We start from the raw sequence: 22,045 nt of genomic DNA on the forward strand, positions 1-22,045 counted from the left end.
CGGCTGGCCTGGAATGACAGGTGATAGAACAGGAGGCAAGGATAGACACTGCTTAACCTTTTCAAAAGCCTCCTGACACTCTTCATTCCATTTCTTCGAGGAATTCTTCTTCAGAAGCTTGAAAATGGGTTCACACGTCATCGTCAGATGTGATATGAACCGTCTCAGATATTGAACTTTGCCAAGGAAACCTTGGATCTGCCTTTCTGTCTTTGGCGGCTGCATTTCTTTAATCGCCTTAATCTTTTGCGGGTCTACTTCGATCCCTCTTTCACTGACCATAAACCCTAAGAGCTTTCCTGATGTAACACCAAAGACGCACTTATTCGGATTTAGGCGAAGCTGATATTTCCTGATTCGCTCAAAGAACTTTCTCAGGGCGACAATGTGCTCAGGTCGAGTCTTGCCTTTTACAATCATGTCATCGACATATACTTCGACCTCTTTATGGATCATATCATGTAAAAGAGTTGTAGCAGCCCTCTGATATTTAGCACCAGCATTCTTCAAACCAAACGGCATCACCATGTAGCAGTAAGTACCCCACTGAGTAATGAACGCTGTCTTCATCATGTCCTCTGGCGCCATCTTAATTTGATTGTAACCCGAGAACCCATCCATAAAAGATAGAAGAGCATGACCAGCTGTATTATCAACCAGGAGATCAATGTTTGGAAGAGGAAAATCATCCTTAGGACTTGCTTTGTTCAGGTCTCGAAAATCGACACACATTCGAACTTTTCCGTCCTTTTTGGGCACCGGTACAATGTTCGCAAGCCATTCTGGGTATTCAACCACTTGAATGAACTTTACTTCTAACAGCTTCTTTACTTCTTCATAAACCTTCAACTCCCATTCAGTTTTGAGTTTTCGGAGTTTTTGCTTCTTTGGCTTAATACCAGGGATTAAGGGTAAGCGATGCTGAACAATTTCTTCACTTAATCCTGGCATGTCATCATATGACCAAGCAAAAACCTCCTTGAACTCTTTAAGTAAGGCAATTAATTCCTCGCGTTCCTCAGGAGATAAAATTTTGCCAATTCGAATCTCCCGAATCAAGGTTTCATCACCTATATTCACAGTTTCAATTTCCTCTTCGAGTGGTTTTGCGCGGCGACTCTCATCCTGTTGAATCATGTATTTGATTTCAGGAGGAGTGTCGTCGGCATCCTCATCAGAGGGGGAGTCTTGATTGTTATTATTAAGTTTATCAGATTCTGAAGCAGAATCATTAGAAATAAAAGTAGAGACAGGAATGTACACAGAAGAATCTTTTATTTCATTGAATGTTGAATCAAGTACATCAAATGATGAATTACCCACATCGGGCTTTACAATGGACTCTTGAAACAAATTTACAGACTCAACAGATATATTGACATCTGTGTCAATTGACTCTGAACTATGTACGGAAATAATATCTGAATCATCAATAGAAACAGCATCTGACTCGATCTCGCTGGAAGAAGAGGAATTACCATCGACCTCAAGAGACTCGACCTTTATAGTACCTGCATCAAAAGAATTGTTAGAATAAACAGACTCTGAATCAGACTCAAAGACTGACATGGACTTACGAACAACAGACTCTTTTGAAGGGACACGACTGTTTAGGAAAGTAACCTGAGGCAAGACCTGAAAGGTCCAGTTAGTCAATGGTTCCTCTGCCGGGGTGATTAAGTGAGTAGGATTCAGAATCACGGCCCTCTGATCAATCACAGCAATAATCTGCGAATCTTCAAGGAACATTGAATTCAGCAAGCTCGGCTCTATATGCTCTGCCCAATCAGCTTCTGACTCAACTTCTGTCTGCACACCGATCTGCTTGTCCTCTAACTCCAGATTGAAGAAAATTTCAAAACCTGGCAACCTTTGTCCTGAATTCTCATCCAACCAAGTTTCGGCAAAACCACAGAAAGGGACATCAGCACCCTCTTGTCTAAACCGGCCATTCATTGTCAAATTAATTGGCGCCATTGGTAATTCTAACCCTCTTCGGCGACATTCAGCCCATTTTCGCATCAACTGCTTTATCTCTTTAACCTCTTTCTTTGAGGGCTTGTACCCCAGCCCAAATAGACCGTTGAAGGATTCGAACTCAGGGAACTCGGTCAAACCCTGATGGTATTTACCCAGCCCTGCACCTGGCATATATCCCTGTCGGCGAATTATCCTGACGACATTCGAATTTGTACTGGTCAGAAAACAAATTTCCTCCTTTATAGCTTCCTTGAAGGTAATGGCAGTCACCTCTAGCGAGAATCCAGTCAAACTAAGATCCTCAGTCTTCTCCATAGACAGGTCCTGAGTAATCAGCCCTACTTCAAGGTCTGGGTTTCCCTTTACCGTTACTACTCCGTTTTTACGAAGAAATTTCAGTTTTTGGTGAAGAGATGATGGAACAACCCCGAACTTGTGCAACCAAGGGCGCCCAAGTAACAGCAAAAATGAGGCTTTGATGTCCAAGACCTGGAATTCTATTTCAAAGTCTTCTCCTCCGATTTGTATCTCAGTTACCAGGGTTCCGACCACATCTCGGCGAGTACCATCGTACGCCAGAATACCCTGTTCAGACGGGATGAAATCTGCGGGACCAAATCCAAGAGTTGTTGCTGTACTCAGTGGGCAGACATTCAAAGCAGAGCCGTTGTCAACCAACACCTCTGGTACCCTCTTTTTGTTGCAAACCACTGTGATTTTTAAAGATTTGGTGTGGTCTCGGCCCTCAGAAGGCAAATCATCATCAGTGAAAGACAAAGTCTTAGACACTCTGGTCATGGCAACCAAGCTTACCAGATCATCAGGAGTAGTGTCTACAGAGACTTGTGCCGAGTTAAGCTCTTGAAGGACTAACTTTCTGTGCTTGGATGAGGCCATGAGCAAACCCCATACTGAGATATTAGCCTGAGTTTTTTTTAGCTGTTTCAGCAAGCTCTCTTCTTCTTCATCGGCGCTGACCTTACTGATCTTATTCTGTCTCTGATTCTCAGCGTTTCGCGCAACCTCTGCCGGATTTTCTACACTCAACTCTGGAGGTTTGAATACACTCCCACCTCGGGTCATATGACGCATTTCGTCACAAAAGTTATCTAGCAACAACAGCTCATCTTCTTCGAAATCCTCAGCCCTCAGGACATACGGAGCTGTCCTTGTATTTCCAGCGCCGTCAATCTGAAATGTACCCATCTGAGATGAAGACGATTCAGCCAATTCATCATCGTCAAATGAAATTACATAAGGCTTTCTCCTTTCTAATGCTTCCAGCTCTCCATCATCAAACTTCATGACATAGGTTTTTTCTGGGGTAATGGTACAAATGAGAGTTGAAGGATCAAGCGAAGGCTCATCAGTAAAGATGGCATTGGTAGTAGAAGGAGGCATGGCATGATGGTTAGGAAGTGGGTTTTGAGTGACGTTTGGTCTCTCCACTGCCAATTCATTTTTGTCAATCATATTTTGAATGGCATGCTTCAAGGCCAAACAATTCTCAGTCAAATGCCCTGGACCTCTATGATATTCACAATATTGGTCCATCTTCCAGAATGCGGGCAAAGGATTGGGTGGAGGTTTGATATCCGGGAGCCGGATTTTTCTATCTTTCATGAGCCTCTTGAATATCATTATGATAGGATATGGAAGAGGATCAAACTTTCTGTCAAATGTACCTCTCCTGGGTGCTCTGGCAGCTTCTGTAACAACCTTGGCCACAGGCCTGGTATAACTGACTGCGGGAATTTCTTTAGGCTGGACCATAGGTCTTTTCCCTTCTCGGATCTCTGTAGAAACTTTTGCTCTCAGACCCTTTGCTATGGCATCTTCTGTCTGAGTACCCGTTTTGATTAAGTGATCAAAACTCGGGTAATGCTGAGGAGCGAGAAAATGAAAGTATTGGGGAGACAAACTTTTCAGAACCAGCTTTATCTGCTCTGATTCAGTCATTCTCTGGCTTAGCTGGGCAGATTTGCGTCTCCAGCGCCTGATAAAGAAAGTAAAGGTCTCTTGAGGACCTTGCTTCAACTGTTTCAGGTCTCTCTTCGTGACCTCAATACCTTCTTCCATCGAGAACTGCTCTATCAGTTTCTCAGAAATATCTTCCAGGGTTCTCACCTCCTCCGGCTTCAGTCTTAAGAACCATTTCTTCGCAATCCCTGTTAAAGAGATCGGAAACAACTGCGCCATCTGTTCACGGCTCAGACCGTACTACTGGGATAGAATGATAAACCATCTCATGTGGTTACGCGGACACCCGGTTCCATCATATTTATCATAATCCGGAGCTTTGAAGTTTGGAGGCAAAGAAACTGTCGAAGACAGTATCAGCTCGGAGACATCAAATTTCTTGGGCCCCTGAACTTTCATCTGCTCCATCTCGTGAGCCATCTTGTTAAACTTCTCAGACATCTCTTTTTCGAATTTTTCAAACTTCTCCTTTTCTCTATCAACCCCTGGAGCACAATACTCTGCGGCGTATTGCTCATCATCTAAATCAACCTCGAAAGGCTGGATAACGGGTCTATGCGACTCTGGAGCGGGAACATGAGAAGGTTGAAGTACTGGCCTAGATGTGGAAGTCTTATCACTTATCTGGGTCTTCATATTTGCCATCTCCTCTTTCATTCCGGCCATGTCCCGAGTGAGGTTTTTCATCATCTCTTGCATGCTCAGCAGAACATCAGTCGGATCGGCCATTTGGTTTACTTCAAAGGAGTTTGAAGATTCCGGTGAAAGAGGTAAATGCGCTGTGGATGACACAGGAGAATCAAAGTGACGAACAAGTCTAGACACTGAAGTAGGTCTAGACCAGGTAGGTTTAGCTTGGGAGTCCTTTTTGGGAGCGATGGTTGCTATCTTTCAGAATCCTGATTGGAAGTTAACAAACTAGATTAAATGATTGACAAACGAAATGAGATAGTTTGCACCAATAAAGAGAAAAGAAAACAAACATCCTTTGTATTGATCATATTAACAGGTTACACCGCCAGCAATTGGTTACATGAAAAATGATAAACCCTGAATTATGGACTGTCTATAACATGCATCAAGTAAAATTTCTTTCTTTAAATTTTCATCTATAATGAAATCAGATTTACAATTTTTGACTCTGATTATATTCAAGTAAAACTAATGAAAACAATAAAAGAAATGACAATCTCGAGCTGAAGATCTTCAAGATTCGGCGATCCGAGCGTTTTTGGCTGCAAGCTTTCCGGTAATTCCCCACATCGGACCTTAGATGATAAACCAAATCTTTTCTCTACAACCTTATTTCTCCAAGCAGCTATAATGGTTCTGATGAGATCAGGAGATAATTTTTCACAAGGAGGAGGTGTTACAGCCCCAGGAGAACATGGATGTCCTGTGATCTGATGAAGTAAACGGATTGGCGCATAAAAGGTTGACTTTTCTAAACCCATGAGATACACAAATGGATATGGGTAAGTACTGGTGATAACATGTAAACACGGATGACTCACACAACAAAACTGACTTTTCTCCACGTGCTGTAACCAATTACACCACTCATCAATGGATTGCAGTTGGTTGGCCATCGGTTGCCAGGACGGGAAATTTTTCAGGTAGTATTTGCCGCGACTTTTTGGCTGAAGAATAGTGAGTTTTTCACAAAGCCAAACGTATAACAATTTGGCACACCCATAGAAACTATTCTGAACCTTTTGATGGTCAATACGATCTAGTCCAAAAAAAGTTTCTGCCAGCATAACAGGGACCGGATTCCTTCCTTTGTTAATTTGGTCTACTACCCCGAGCAAAGCCAACGGGGCGACACGGGAGTCTCCGCGAATGACATGACGCGCAAAAACTCCAAAGATTAAGGTGCTACGCCGACAATTTTGAAAATGGGAGTTAGCGGGGTCAATGTTCTTAGAAAAAAGTTTAATTAGATCATAAACTTCCACGTATGTGCCCTTGAAACAAGGTAGAGCATCAACAGTATCATTTTGAAATGGCTCATTGAAGAGGGAAGGGGAGTCCATGCTTAAAGGTCGAATCCAGAGTCCTTCAGGTGGGATTTCTAACAGGGCGCACCAATCTTCAAAGATTGGACAGAATTCAAAAGGACCAAATCGAAAAACATGAAGGGTAGGATCCCAGAATTTTGCAGCTGCTTGGAGAAATTTCCAATTCACATCAGATACGCTCAGATGATTGAATGTGCTTATAAATCGATCAACCATACTCCTCTCATGCTCCCGCGGGAGAGCCTTGATAGCCTCACTAATCCAATCTTTCAATACATTATTCGACATGGTCAAACCTTCATAGAGATAGGATAAGATTATCAGAAAATAAAGATAACCTTTAAGTAATCAATAAGAATAAACTTGATAATCAAATATACAGGAAGGATACTATCTGGGACATTAAATTTTTCATCAAAGATGAGAAATCACCAAGAGGTCAGACAATAGACCACGGCCATGAAATGACAAAAGCAGGTCGCAAACCGGATCCAAATCTGGCGATGAATATCATCAACTATGCGATCAAGAGGATCAAAATGATAGACCATGGTCATAGGGACAGCGAATGAGCTATCGGCCAGATCTCAAGACAAAACAGGTAAGGATCTAATCCTACTGAGTAATGTATACATAAGATGAATTTATGATACAACAAAAAGGTGGATACATAATCACAGGGTAACAAATAAATTGCGACCACGAGAACGATGTGTACGGGCCACTATCCTAGTGAAACTGAAAGGATGTAAATACAACTGATCAAATCAGAAGCTCTCACTAAAAAGTGGGTTCCAAACTAATCAAAGCTGTACATGGAAATCAAGACAAGGCAAACTGTCTCCAAATGATAGCAATCATGCTCAACATGTGTTGCGAAAAATTCGGCAGCACAACGGCTATACGAGGAGGTCAAGATCCCGACTAAGTAAACTGAATCTAAAGAGTAACCGTCATGCTCAAAATGTGTTACGAAAAATTCGGCAGCATAACGGCTAAACAAGAAAGTCAGGGAATGGTAAACCCATGGTTTTCCTAACTCTAAGAAATGGCGGTTATGCTAAATGTTCTGGATAAAATCTGGCAGCATAACGGCTATACAAGGGATCACCCTAGCTCAATCGAAAGTACCTGAATAACGGTTACTAGAGAAAGGTGATCAACAGATGGACTAACCAAATGTGAGAATAATAATGGATCAAACCTCATAATCAACAGATCAGGGACTAAACAAGGCCGAAGTAATGGCGATAAAAGAGACACTGATTAGATCTAGATCTGAATAAGAAATGGATATAACAAACTGAAAGGAATAAGGAATCTCTGACTAAGAGGAGAACCCTAATATACATAATCAGTATATATAGGTATATACACATACACACAAATCCTAACCAGGGGCACCAGCCCTAATTCTAATCTAGCTGAGTCAAGAAAATCTCGACTCAAGACAGACTGATAAGTGTACTAGGACCGCGCTGTAGCCATGTAAAATGAGCTACCCTAGTCTACAAATGGGGCAAAGCTCCTAACTCTAGGCTTCACATGTGTGAGCAACACATGTTCGACCCTACATGAATGCAATATACTTATATAAACACGGGTACTTTCTAGTTGGATTTCACTAGGTCAGTAAGTATATACATAATATATAAAACAAAGTATGGCTCCGGACTCAATCTACCGGGTACTATGCGTATGAAACATACTTAATATGTATAACTCAAGTGCACAGAGTGTTATACATAGTATGCTTCATTGCTCATCGGCTGCTGTAAACACAAGTGCACCGAGTGTTTACGACTGCAGCGCTGGCGCATAGCTTGGAAATAGATTTAACAGCACCATCAGGGTAAAGACATCCCAGTCGGGCACGCATTGAATCTATCCCGTGGAGCAAATAATAAAAAACAAGAAAAAATAATGAAAGAAATAACAAATATGATAATGCATGATGTGCAGTGTGTGAATCCCTTGTTTTAATTACGCACCTATCTGGTGCCCCTGGATTCTAACGATAGAATTCTCATTTAAAATGATTTTACTTCAAAATTCTCCAAAGTTAGTAAAAATGGCATTTTTATACAGTTAGGCAATGTCTCAAAATTTCCCCAGCAGAGTCGCCAGCCTGTGGACCCCGATCCGAGATAGGCGGCGAGGGAACGGGTCCCTAACACCATCTGGATCATCCACGTGTGAAGGAGAGCTCTACCAAGGAACTCTCAAAACGGATGCCACCCTCATAGCATAGCACGAGTGGCGATATAAAAAGAAAGAGATATGTCTCGATCCGGAACCGAGGTTCGAAACCGAGACATACCTGAAATAAACTCAGAGTCGCCATCCATGGATATGCCATGGAACCCTAAAATCAAATCCTCTGTGCAATGGATAACCAGAAATATATATGGGTTCGTGCCTGGTTACGAATGGGGAAGGTCTGAGAGCACCCCCAATTCGTCCGAGTGCAAGCACTTGGTCTCTTATGCCATTTTTAGTAACTCCAAAGAAGTTTGAATAAAAATCATGTGAAATGGGAACAATCCTCAGGACTCGTCTACCTAAGCATGCATTTCCTGAGGATAAAAATAATAAACACATATAAAATAAAATGAAAGATGTGTCACCTAAGCATAGCTAGGTTATGAGTGACAAGCCTAATGGGTGTCTAAGTTCTGATGTACAAACACATGCAAGCTATAGCTAAAGGTATAAGATCAGTACAATAAAGTAAGAAAACATATCAAATCCTACAATAACAGCACAACAAATCCTAAGACTCTAAACAAATTAGCCCGAGTCTTCGGATGGTCTGGTATTCATCCAAAGAAGCCTACGTATCCCCGCCTCCACGAGAATCAAGGCAACGTAGTTCTTCGCACCTATTCTAAGCTATGATGCCTGAGACACCTAGCCCTCTATCCTAGACTCGATCTAAAAGACCAGACTAGTTATTAAAGTTTCTTGTACGATTATTTAAATTCCAGTGAATTGTGGATTTTTAGGACACCCTATATGCCCTAACTAAATGCATGTTAGCCCTAGGCTAATGCAAGTGATTCCTACAACCTATGTGTAACTAGGCTGTATTTCCTAAGAAAAACCAAATGTGGACTAGCGTATCCTACTCTAGTCATCACTCGGCGATGTGGATCGCCGACTGACCGGACGGAGGCGCTCCTATAACTCTAGGACAGACCCCTAACTCTAAAACAAGCACACAGCAAACAAACAAACAAACAACCTATCAAAAGAAAAACCCTAACTCTAAAACTCTCTATCTAGGAGAAACTCCTAACTCTAGAGGAAGATCTTTTGAAAACAAGATTTTAAAGGTTTTTGAAGAAGGTTTAAAACGTTAAAAAGTTTGGCTGGACTTGGGATGTAAATCCCAAGCTGCACTACGTACCTCGTGGAAGAGGATCAAGCCAACGTAGTTCGAATCGAACTCTCAAACTACGCTATAAACTCAACACTTTAGATTTTTTAAAGGTTTTTGATGTTTTCACCCTTTTGGTCAAAGACCGAAGGGAAAATACAAAACAACAACCTAGGAACGAACCCTAGAGTGAATAAGGGAAACTATGCTCTAATAATACCGTTATAAGAGCAAATGAGTCAAAGACTCTCTAATAAGAGTAACTGATAACACTGAAAATGAGATAACGGAGTCAAAGACTCTCTAATGACTGCAAAAGGAAAGGCGAGTCAAAGACTCTCTAATAAATCCAACTGAAAGTACAAATGAGTCAAAGACTCTCTAAGAAAACTGCGAAAGAGATACATGAGTCAAAGACTCTCTAATAACATCACCAAAGGAATAAATGAGCCAAAGATTCTCTGAAAGAAAAGGAAACACGATTCAAAGACTCTCTAAGAGAGATGAAAACACGAGTCAAAGACTCCACTGACAACAACTAAAGGATATACGAGTCAAAGACTCTCTAAGAGATGAAAACACGAGTCAAAGACTCCACTGACAACAACTAAAGGATATACGAGTCAAAGACTCTCTAAGAGAAGGAAACACGAGTCAAAGACTCCAAAAACACTGACTAAAGGATATACGAGTCAAAGACTCTCTAAGAGATGGAAACACGAGTCAAAGACTCCAAAAACACCGACTGAAGGATAAATGAGTCAAAGACTCTCTAAGAGATGGAAACACGAGTCAAAGACTCCACTGACAACAACTAAAGGATACACGAGTCAAATACTCTCTAAGAGATGGAAACACGAGTCAAAGACTCCAAAAACAACAACTAAAGGATACACGAGTCAAAGACTCTCTAAGAGATGGAAACACGAGTCAAAGACTCCAAAAACACCGACTAAAGGATAAATGAGTCAAAGACTCTTTAAGAGAGAAAGAAACACGAGTCAAAGACTCCACTAATGCTAATTAAAGGATAAATGAGTCAAAGACTCTCTAATAACACTACATTAAAGAGAAATGAGTCAAAGACTCTCCTATAACACCACCTAAAAGGCAAATGAGTCAAAGACTCTCTAATAACATCATCTAAAGGATGAATGAGTCAAAGACTCTCTAATCAAGGGCTAACTCCTATGCGAATGAACTATCGAATAAGGAGAAGATCACAAGTAAAAAGAAATAAGAATTTGTGCACATTTGGCGGAGGTAAAAATACCCAGTCAGGCCGGACAGCTACCTAGCCCTAGGGTGCAACAAATGTGCAACCCAATACCCATAAGGGTAGGGGTATGAAGCCAAGCCGAGTAGGGTGTTCTCCCAAAACCAAACGGTGCACAAAGAGGAGGTTTAGCAAGAGAATGAGACCGGGCGGGTCTCCTAAACACACACAAAGATGGGCTCTAAACAACCTTATCATTGCCCTCAAGGGGTAAGCAAGGCTAAGACAACTAATTGACCAAATTGGTCTCTAATTAACAAAGGAACAAACTGAGGTGCAATCTCAGAGAGGATTCTACAAATGAGGCTTGGCTCCAAAGGAGGATTGCCTAACGAGACAGAGTATGTCTCCCAATACAGGTTCTAGTATCTAAAGAAGTCTAAAAGACTGCGCTAGTCTACCAAGAGAGCAGAAAAGAGCTACTAGGCAATCTCAAATTTCCATTCAATTCTTATACAAACAAATCAAGTACTAAGCAAAGAAAGACTTATAACTAAAGAGTACACAATCTGTAATAATAGCAATCATAGAATGATAAACAACATTAATTAGTCCAGACCAGCCGCTGGATAGCCTAATAAAGCAAAAAAACAACATTAAACACTTCTATGCCCAACCACAAGTACCACTGCCCCAATATGGGGGTGAAATCAGATGATGCTAAAGTAATCATCTGATATCACAAATACACAGGATAATATTTCTAAGCCCGCCTTGAGATCAGACAGTACTCATGTCGATAATATCGAATAGAGTAGTCATCTGATCTCCTTCTTTCCTAAAACAATTTATTTAAATAAAAGACAAGTTTATGAACCTCAAGAGAGTCTCACCTGAACACCATTTATTACCGTCTTCAAACCCTAACTCAAAGCTTAGTACAAGAGAAGAATATTAAAAAATTTAACAGATTATACAAATGCATGCAATGATATTTCTGATTTTTATAAATTTTGATGCATAACAGGGGGCATATCTGAAAGGTTGAGTAGGCCTACTAAACAAAAGAGGGGAGCGCTACTTAGATTAAGCGAGTCCCCTAAAGATGGGCTTGGGCTATCGCCTTCATCGCCCTAACCCACGAGAATAGATTCCTGAACTTATAATTTCAAGCTTCGAAACATGAGAGTACTGAAGAGGAAGACAATAATAAAATCAAAGAGTTACCATATTGAAATTATCATTTCAAATTTTTCACAATTAACTGTTAAGTTCATGAGAGTGAATAAGAACTATCTATACCCCTCTCACCAAAGAGCCTCTTGTTAAACATCATTTTCCTAATCACATTCCCACTATATTGCCTAACCATAGCCCCTACATTGCTAATTGCACGGCCTTGGTATAGCTACATTGGTTATAAATGTACCAGACATCCACACACCCGATTCCATTATGAAAATGAAGCATTTTTATATGATATAAGATTTCATGCAACCAAATTTGCAGAACAAGAAAAGCATCATCAAATCAATTGGCCAACTTAAGACTACTGCTCACGGATTATCCAGGTGACAACAAGGTGTGAAAATCAATCTACAAACATTTGAATATTATGTAATCAATTTAGAGGGAACAACAAATCAATTCGTAACTCAATGCCCTACCGACTTCATTTCTGCTAACAAAGTATCAAAACAAGAAGCAACTTGCAAGAATTAAGAAGCCCTATCTACATTTGCAAACTGAATGCACTCCAACTAAAACAAATCAAGATTCAATCAGCTTTTAATTTCAAGATGTCCAAATTTAAATCAAAGCTTCAGTCAAAACTACTAATTATGATAATAGCTTGAAATTCAAGGCTTAGGCAAATTATAATGAAATCCGATCATTCAATCAACACCATTCAAAGAAGAGCATTAAAACAGGAATCAACAGTTGATCACAGCTCTAGAATTAGGAATGGATAGGAGTATTACCACAAGTTACAAAAGCTTTACCATAGAATTCAAACAAGGAACTAATCATTTATTGCTAACTAAGCATCACGATGGACACAGACCCAAATTTTTAGAAGTATTCCTGAATCAAGATGACTAAATTCCAACTAGAACCCAACCAAGAAAAATAATTTCAAATCAAAGAAGAATTATCAATCACAAGCTGACTAAAAATCATAACTATGTGTCACTTTATGAAGAAAATACCACAAAAAATGCTTTGGAATCTCCTCAGCAAAGACACAAGCAAACACCCTAGATTTCATCAATACTTTCCATAGAAAATGATTTAAAATCTCAATAACAAATATAATATAATATGCTAAAAACCTGCTCTGAATTATCTTTGAAATCATTATTTTTTATCAATTAGAAATCATTTCCTTTGGCGACTTGAACATGTTTTCAATGAAGCATTAAAATTGAACACAGTATAGACCCTGAGATGTAACAAAGTGAGCTAGGAAGAAATGAAAAACCAGCTCTGAACAATTTCAGCATGAATTTAGAGTCTAATAAACGGTTCGAGAGACATCCAACACCATTTAAAATCTATGAGACAAGATAATCACACATATTTCCATGAGCCAAATAATATCAATTACAGGAGATAAGCAGATGATTAACTTGAAATTCTAAACATTCTGCACAACAAGATCATATCATCCTCTGCAAAATAAAATCACAATTTATGAATGCGGCCATAGCAAAATGACATCTTCCACACATGAAACAGAAAAAGAACAAGTGAAGATCAATCAGTTTTCTAAACAATCGACATTAAGCTAATTCAAATTAATTTCAGGAATTATTGCAAAAATTAATTCGAACCAATTCAAGGAACAAACAAAGAAGAATAAACTCATTCATGAATAAAAGAAAACCAGAGGATCAAGGAATTAAAAATAAATAAAAAAATAAAAATAAAAATAGAAATACGCTCACCTCTTCTTCTTCTCCTTCCTCACAGAGATTACTCTAAGATCTGCTTATGATCTTTGGAATTTCTAATCTTCTTACGCAAATCTTAAATCAAAACCCATCAGATCTGAAATTTTGCCCAGCCGGATCTTGACCGGAATCCGGCATAATCCGCCGAAGAAGATGATCAAGTAAGATGATGAAATGAAAGTAGAAGAATATGGGGATGGGGAAGAAGAAGATGGGGTCAGCTTCTGAAACAATAGCCGGATTCCGGTAAGAAACTTGCCGGAAAAGGACGATCGACCAGATCTCTCTCCTTCTCTCTCTCTCTCTCTCAGATCTCTCTCTATCAGATCTGTATGCTTTAACAAAAAAAAAACGAGGATCTCCTTGAAAGTAACCGGAGAAAATGCAGAGATCAAAGAGCTAGGGTTTTGATTTTTAGGATCTTTCTCTCTCTCAGATCTCTCTGAACAATGAAGATTAATGAAGAAAAAGATTATCGGAATTTGAAGCCGAAGAAATCACTGACGAAGAGAATGTTCAGAATTTGGGTTTTCAAATGTTCAGAATTTGGGTTTTCAAATGTCCAGATCAGAGCTCGCTGAAGATCGCCGGAAAATTGGTCGGAATTTGGTGAAAATCGACCAGAGGCGATGAGAATCGAACTAGGGTTTAAAGAATTTGGGGATTTCCCTCTTCTCAGACCTCTCTCGGTATCTGAGATCTCAGATCTGAGATTTCATATCTTAGATCTTGGATCTGGCAATGATCGGCCGGCTTGGAGATGGGAGGGATGGCGGTGGAGGAAATAGAAGAAAAAAGATGAAGTGGAGGTGGCGGAGATGGTGAAGATGATGACCGGAATCGGGTAAGGTGATGGCTGCCGACGAGGCCGGAGAAAACGATCGGCGGAGGAAAATGAAAACCCAAATTTCTCTCTTCTCTCGCTCTCTCTCTCTGTTAAAAAATAACAAAAGATGATCAGTGTCCTTTTTTCTTTTTTTTTTGATTTTTTTTTGGATATATAAAGAGAAGGCTGCTGATAATGGCACTACCCCTACTTGATAAGGCGCGCGAATTACTAGGCGCACCTCTCCCGCTTTGTCTTATTAGACAAAAGGCAAAACCTCGGCTATTTTTCAAAAGGACACCCCCCCTTCGGATCAATCAGCCCCCTTCCAAATTTGAACTACGACCACTGCCTTGATCCGCTCACTGATCAAACGTACTCGGATCTCGATGAAAATTTACAGGGACCTATGGGGGACCCTAACCTAGCTTAGGGTTTAATCTGGGACCCCAGCTCACCGATTTGACGAGGTAGTGCGCAACCACTCGCGAACCTGGGTCCGGTCAAAATGGGGTGTCTACAGTGGGATGTGGGTTTCTTTTCTTCTTCTTTTTTGCATGATATGGGGGAATCACCTATATTCCTTCCTTTTTATTTAGCAATGAAGGTAAGTTGCCAAATCTTATAACTATACAAGATCTTTTCTATAAAGTAATTTGCTACTAATTAGGAAATTTGAATTTTAAGTGAATCAATCCATCCCACCAAAAGAGTTTAGCAATAAAGGTAAGTTGCCTAATCTTATGACTACCAGATCTTTTCCACAAAGTAATTTGCTACTAATTAGGAAATTTGAATTTTAAGTGAATCAATCTATCCCACCAAAAGAGGTGTGCAAGATCTCGCTCAAAAGTGGAGATCAAATCTCCAACCTATCTTATTTATCTCCTCCTTTCTTTATATTTTACTGGATTTTCATTTAATGAAGGTAGGTTTCCCCTAATATGACTTACTTTCTTATTTAATATGTTTCAAATGATTTCTTATTCCGCGGAAAACTTAATCCCCTAGCTACCGAAACAAATATAGAATAGATTAACAAGAGCCATTGATCTTTAGACCGATTGATCTAAGTAGATCAAGGATGAATAAGAGATCCTATTTCGGGATCAAGGGTTGGCCTAAAGTGGATCGATGATCTCGATCCTCGATATACGATCTAAGGGTCTATAATTCAAAATTTAAGGAATTGAGAGAAAGGGTAAAAAAGTGGTCGTTACATTCTACCCCCCTTAATTGAATTTCGCCCCCAAAATTTTGCTCTTTCTCATCGCAAGTAACGTAGTGAACTATCAGTTAAGATGGAATTAAAATTAACTACCTACCTTTCAGTTACTGCCACTGTCGTAATCGTCATCCTTGTATACGTCTAGTATATTACCGAAGACTGACAATCTGCGACGTTTGCTGGTGACCTCATCTTCTGAATATGGCGGCGTCTGATCGCTGATTGAGTAAGCTGATATGTTTATGATTTCTTGTTCGATAGGAGCAGGTTCCTCCTCAGGATCTTCTTCTGGATCCTCCTCTTCTAGATCATCTTCTTCAGGTTCCCCTCCTGCTGGTTCCTCTTCTTCTGGCTCTTCTTCTTCAGGTTCCCCTCCTGCTGGTTCCTCTTCTTCTGGCTCTTCCTCTTCAGGTTCTTGTTCTTCTGGTTCTTCCTCAGAGTCGGAGGAAATTTCAATAGGTACTAATTCATTAGCTGCAATCATTTCTCTCCTTGCTAATTCCTCTAACTCGTGATCTCTCCTCCTATCCCGTTGTCTTGGCTTCAACATACACTTCATTGTAGTTAGTTTTGTACGTGCCATCCTGAAATTTCAAAAATTTTATGACAAGATTATCAGAGGTCGCAACATACTATCTCAAAAATATCACCATTTGTAGGAAAAATCTTCATAATTCAAAATATTTTTGTTGGTAAAAAATCTCGATGTAATTCGTTCTCATCATCTTCAAATTTCATAACATACTCATATATCATCATCAAAAATCTTATAGACACGTAGAAAGCAATCATCAAAAAAATTTCTTTGTAGTATATCATGTAGAAATAAATCATCAAAGTTTTCTTTATAGTACGATGACACCTCATGGTACTTTAGTAATTATCATCCTAATGCATGACAGATTTATGATCATCCCTTTTTACTTTGCGAGTCCTAATTATGATTAAAATCGATTCCTTGTGAAATCCATCTAAACTTTCGACTCCCTCGAGTTATCTTCAAAATTTTCCTTTTCAGGTGGTCTTAGGCGTAAAAGTTTTAACCCTTCCTTTCGATATTAATAAAGATTACCTCTAAGTTCCTTAGCTCTATAGATCGTACGCTCTTACTGATCCCAAAATTCTGACGTACCATGCGTTGCCGCGTAAACTTTACTAGCCTTCTAATTTAGGTAGACATTCTACTCTTATGATCTCTTTTTCCATAATCCAGGCTTCTAACGAAAATTCTAAACTAAATATAGCTTTAGATTGTAACAAGGATAATAATTCAAGAAAATATATAAGTAAATTTCTGACCTTCTGTCGCCCCATCCTGTACCTCAGTGTCATTGTTGACTAGGGCAAAGAAATGCTTCTCAGTTCCCGGCAGTGCGTTCTTATCTTGGGCCAGAGGCCGGTACTGATTTCCTCTTCCTTGGTGTTGCTGCGCTGGTTGTTGTTGTGGCGGAGGTGGGCGGTGCTGAATATAAGTTGGTGCCTTAGGGCAATCCCTCCTCCTGTGATTAGGGACCTCGCAGTTAAAACATACTACCATGGTTCTCCAGTACTGCCCAGCGTGGATCTTTCCTTAGTGGAGGCACAAGGTCTTTGATGGTGGACCACCATCTATTCTCGGCTACTTGGGTGGAGGTTGTTGACTTCTGCTAGCAATCGACTGAGATCTAACTACTTGCACAGATTTTTCGCAGTCTTCTACCACCTCTGCCTTCTCACATGCCTCGGCCAACGTCCGTGATCCAAGGTTAATAATACTCGCCCTGATGGAAGGGCGAAGGCCGTTAATAAATTTTCGGACTCTATCAGTTTCAGTGGCTGCGTAGCCTGGTGCAAAGCCTGAAAGTTCTCTAAATTTGGCTCCATATTGAGCCACGGACAAAACTTCCTGTTTTAGATCTGCGAACTGTCCCGCCAACTGATCCTTGATGCGCATAGGAAAGAACTGCTCATTGAAACGGGATTTGAACTATCCCCAAGTCCCAGACATGACCGCTGGATAGTTCCGGACTACATTCCTCCACCATACACCCGCCTCTCCCTTCAGTAGGAAGGAGGCAAGACGTATCCTTTGCACGTCGGTGCACTCCATTACAGTAAAGATTCCTTCTATTTCTGTAAGCCAATGGTCTGCAGCTAAGGGATCACCTGTCCCATTGAACTCGGATGGTTGGTAATCTCGGAACTGACGGTGCACCTGTGAGGCATCATCACGGGGTCTCGGCTCCTGACGAGTCCCAAGGCCGGCTGCAATAGCCTGAAGGGCGGCTTGATTAGCCTCTTGATTTGTCCTGAGGATTTCAGCCAGTAATTGCAGACCATCTTGATTCTGAGCCCGAGTTGGGCCCTGAGTATTGTTGTTAGGTGCAGGAGCTTGCTTTGCGTTGCCAGCCCTGCCAGTTCTCTTCCTTCTTGGATACATCTATAGATAAAAAACAACTTGGAATGAGAAGAAAACTATGGGTTAGAATTTAATCTCTTTATTTCTCTAATAAAATTTCGACGTACCATGAAGTCTCTAATTATGTGCTTACTTACTAAAGTTTTTAGGGTAGTTCTCCTATCTCGTTCAAAATTTTCGGTTGACTCTAGAAGTGTGACACATCATATGTCACCTATTAGCTATCTAACCCTACTGAATGATTCAACCCACAAGCACCAAGTTCTCCGTACACCTAGGCTTTGATACCACAACTGTAACGACCCGATTTTCGTGACCGGATTGCTACAAGAATACCTGTCAAAATACTCATAAATTTTTTTTTGTTTAAACAATATATGAAAATTAAACAACCATCGCTCTTATTCCATTTCCAAAATGTTTCCTTACAATAGCATAAACATTTCAATAATTTATTCAACCAAATAAAGTCCAACTAGGCCATCTAAATTAAAACCGAGGCATCGACGAAAAGTATCGTCTTCTCTGTTTATTCGCTCCCACCATCCTATCTTCTAGACATCCTCGTGCGCAAAAGCACTCGTGTTAGCATCCTCTAGTCCTGGGAAGAAAATAGGGTCAGCAGGATGATAGAAACTAAACCAGTATAAGAGTTCAATTTAAAACAACGAATCAAGATCCATATATTATAAATAAGACAGTTGAAATTTTCCAGAATAATGGTTTACCAAAATTTTCGGCAACTGAATAGAAAAATCATTTTTAAGATGAACAAATGTACTAATAACTGAAAGAGAATAATTCAAAAACAATACGAACAATTATAAATCTGCTACATTCTTATCATAACAATTTCATTTAAACCCAGGGCACTCCAGCTAACGACACGGCCGACTCCGCATGGACTTATTACAGTAGATCATACCGCCTAGGGACTCTTGGTCTCTGTAGGATTCCGACATCAACTAGGAGTTGCGTGGTTCTCCCAAGTTGTATACCTTTAATTACGGGCATAACTCAATGGTTTCCCATCACCCTTTCTCATTTCATCTTTCGATATTACCTATGTTTCCATACGGCTTCCAAGTTATTCCATGTGATTGAAAAATACAAATAAACTGATAATTCTTTATTAGAAATCAGATTCCATTTCCAACATGTAATATAGGAGACAAAATTCCATTTACCATAGAATAACTTAGAAAACAATAAAACTTAAAATACTTCACAATTCTTTTTGCATGAATTGAAAGCCATACGAGCAAAGTTAGCTATCACCTGCCTTAATCTTACGAACACAGTAGGATGAGGTGGCTCCTGTTAGAGAGTAGAGTGCAACGATCCTGAAGTCACATAGTTGAGTGTAGAGAATGGCAGTTTAGACTAGGTTCAAGTTGCTAAAAATTTGTACACTAATTAATCTTGTTCCTGTCCTGTAGTGGGACTCACGTATACTCTTAATTACACCATATTGCTGCTTTGTTCGAGCATACCATCATACTCACAAAAACACTAATAGCTGCCATGTTTAAGGGCATAAAACTCGTACATCAAAACATCATATTGCTGCCCAGTTTTGGGCGTAAAACACCGATACTGAGACAGTATACTACTGTCCTATTTTGGGCATAGAAATACAGTCATGAAAGACTATCGTTGTCCTATTTCTGGGCCGGAAAACATACACAACAAATACCTTATTGTTGTCCCGTTTTGGGTTACAAAACACACACTATAAATCATTATGTTGCTGTCCTGCTTTGGAACGGAAAACACATACGCGAAAATATTAAGTTGCTGTCTCGTCTTGGGACGAAAAATACATACGCGAAAACATTAAGTTGCTGTCCTGTTTTGGGACGAAAAATACATACGCGAAAATATTAAGTTGCTGTCCCGTTTTGGGACCTATAGAGCATACATTAACAGGGTATAAGTCTGGTCCATTTCGGGACCTAGAAAACAAACCAAAACACTGTTAAACCTGGTCCGTTTTGGGACCGAGAACAACACACAGAACAACGCTTAGTTTGGTCCCTTTTAGGACCAATAATAACACACAAAAGCAGTGTTAAATCTGGTTCGTTTCGGGACCAAGGAAAACTACTCATTATCTCGCTAAATCTGGTCCATTTGGGACCAAGAGAAAACATAATAAGACAAGGAAGGTATTAAGGGTACTTACTTGTTTAGTCACGAAAAGTACAAGGAAGTGAATTCTTCTCTTAAGGATCTACAAGACTTCTCTTTCTTCTCCCTTTTTCTTTCTTCTCTTATTTTCTTCCTACTGTTATTGTGTGCAAGGAGACTAAGGCAAAGACAAATATAGGCAATATATAAAGGAAGCAAGAGTGGGTGTGGGTTTCTTTTCTTTCTTTCTTTTTTGCATGATATGGGGGAATCACCTATATTCCTTCCTTTTTGTTTAACAATAAAGGTAAGCTGCCAAATCTTATAATTATAAGATTTTTTCCATAAAGTAATTTGCTACTAATTAGGGAATTTGAATTTTAAGTGAATCAATCTATCCTACCAAAAGAGTTTAGCAATAAAGGTAAGTTGCCTAATCTTATAACTACAAGATCTCTATTCCACAAAGTAATTTGCTACTAATTAGGGAATTTGAATTTTAAGTGAATCAATCTATCCCACCAAAAAAGGTGTGCAAGATCTCCCTCAAAAGTGGAGATCAAATCTCCACCTCCTTTCTTTATATTAGGTTTCCCATAATATGACTTACTTTCTTATTTAATATGTTTCAAATGATTTCTTATTCCGTGGAAAACTTAATCCCCAAGCTACCGAAACAAATATAGAATAGATTAACAAGAGCCATTGATCTCTAGACCGATTGATCTAAGTAGATCAAGGATGAATAAGAGATCCTATTTCGGGATCAAGGGTTGGTCTAAAGTGGATCGATGATGTCGATCCTCAATATACGATCTAACGGTCTATAATTCAAAATTTAAGGAATTGAGAGAAAGGGTCAAAAAGTGGTCGTTACATGCACCAATGGAGGTAATCTTTATTCTATTCTGACTCCACAACACAACATATGGTAGCGAACTAAGAGAAATAAGGAGATTCAGCCTATCTATCCCACGACCTCCACCAATCATCTTCTTCGTCCGCATATCCTGAAAAACTCACGCTAAAATGGAAAGAAAATAATGCCACAATTCAATTATTTTTAAAGAACTCACAGACTGAAGATTAGTGGATAGGTAGGAACTTGCACAGGAGAACCAAGATTGTATTTAAAATAGGAAGAGTAAAAAAGATTGAGGGAATGTGAGACGACTATTTTAAATACAATCTTCTGTAGATATCCCAACAATGATCACCACATTTAGCATCATTATGATCGCCACATCCACTACTCCTTGCAATGTGCCCCCTTGGTAATGCAGATCTACCATGTATAGGGGCTAATGTTCATCTATGATCATCTCGCTGCAATAAGGCATAGTCGTTCTTTAGCGATGGAAGGAACTAAGAATTTATTCATGAATAGGCTCAAACTTAATATTCAAACCTGCCAAAACCTCGAATATTCTTTTCGACTCCAGATGCTTTTTGAGGTATTCTGCATTGAAACCAGCCAATAACTCGAATATTCTTTTGGACTCCGGATGCTTTCTGGTTGCTCTGCATTTGTTGAACAGTGGAAGAGAGGGCACTCAAAAAATGCAAGTTCTTGGCACGGACTGTGCAGATCTATATAGCATACCTGAAGAGAATTATTTCCATGACATAGTTGGGAGATCTCTTGGTGTAACAGATCCATTTGTTCAACATTGAAGTCATTATCAACACATTTGTTAATGGTTAGAGAAATTGAGGAATTCTAAGAAAGGACTCTCTTAAAGCCCATAGAAGCTAAGTGCAGATTGACGTCATTCTCAATATATTTGTTCATCTTGTTAAAAAGAGAAGGCATTGCAAACACCTACTTCTTGAGAAGAGTAAACAAGATATATAGTGGTAAAAGAAAGAAGAACGTTGGCATCAGAGAATAAGGAATCAAATGACGCTACAAGCAATGTTGGACTTGTTAGCT

At 39.7% G+C, this 22,045-nt stretch overlaps 1 long non-coding RNA gene across 1 annotated transcript; it reads right to left on the reverse strand.

Annotated features, from left to right (window-relative positions):
• Positions 1-1,258: 1,258 nt before the first annotated feature.
• On the reverse strand, positions 1,259-2,123 carry LOC143889363 (uncharacterized). Its single transcript, XR_013254817.1, has 2 exons — positions 1,624-2,123; positions 1,259-1,511 (listed from the first exon to the last, which is right to left on the reverse strand). It is a non-coding gene; the product is annotated as an uncharacterized LOC143889363 (long non-coding RNA).
• Between the last annotated feature and the right edge of the window lie 19,922 nt (positions 2,124-22,045).

The sequence above is a fragment of the Tasmannia lanceolata genome, unplaced genomic scaffold (assembly GCF_043159265.1).
Source record: "Tasmannia lanceolata isolate RefF3 unplaced genomic scaffold, GAP_Taslan_0.1 ptg000013l, whole genome shotgun sequence".
In the NCBI taxonomy this organism is placed as follows: domain Eukaryota; kingdom Viridiplantae; phylum Streptophyta; class Magnoliopsida; order Canellales; family Winteraceae; genus Tasmannia; species Tasmannia lanceolata.